The following is a 610-nucleotide window of genomic DNA, read 5'->3' as shown; positions in this document are numbered from 1 at the left end:
CAAGGGCAGGTGGCTGTAGGCACAGGAAGCGACAGACTGACCTGGAAGGCTGACCTCAGTGCTGTTATCCTGTGCCCCCCCACCCCCCAGAAAGGAGGGAGGCAGGACCAGTGTGTTGGGGACAGGCTGGCAAGGCACAGCAGTGGAACCAGCAACAATGCCAACACCTCCCTGCTTGGGCCTGGGTTCACAGACGGCGGTTCTTCTCCCCAAGCCCTCTCTGGGAATGGAGATGGCCCAGGCTGCCCTGCCTGTCCTTCTGCGGCGTTGCTCTGTGCGCGGGGCCTCCCGTGCTCTCTCCCTGCACTGAAGCACTATGGGGTAGCTGCCAGGCTTTTCCCAGACTGCACCACTGCAAGTGCTCTTTGGCATCATGGTCAGGCCTTGACCATGTTTTCTGCAACAAGGTCAGGCCATACTCTGTGAGCAGCGAGAGCACAGGACTCTTCGCTCAGAGGCAGGGAAACCCACCTCCAAGCAGTCAGGAGGTTGCTTCCTCAGCTGTCAGAGGCCCTTTCCACTGAAGTCACCAGTACTTTGCTAGCTAAGTGCCAGTTTCTTCTTGAGATACCAGAACCACCCTGTCCCCACAGCGAGACAGGCTGGGAGA

This window comes from Alligator sinensis, unplaced genomic scaffold (genome assembly GCF_000455745.1).
Source record: "Alligator sinensis unplaced genomic scaffold, ASM45574v1 scaffold858_1, whole genome shotgun sequence".
Lineage (NCBI taxonomy): Eukaryota > Metazoa > Chordata > Crocodylia > Alligatoridae > Alligator > Alligator sinensis.
Note: the sequence above shows the minus strand (reverse complement) of the source record.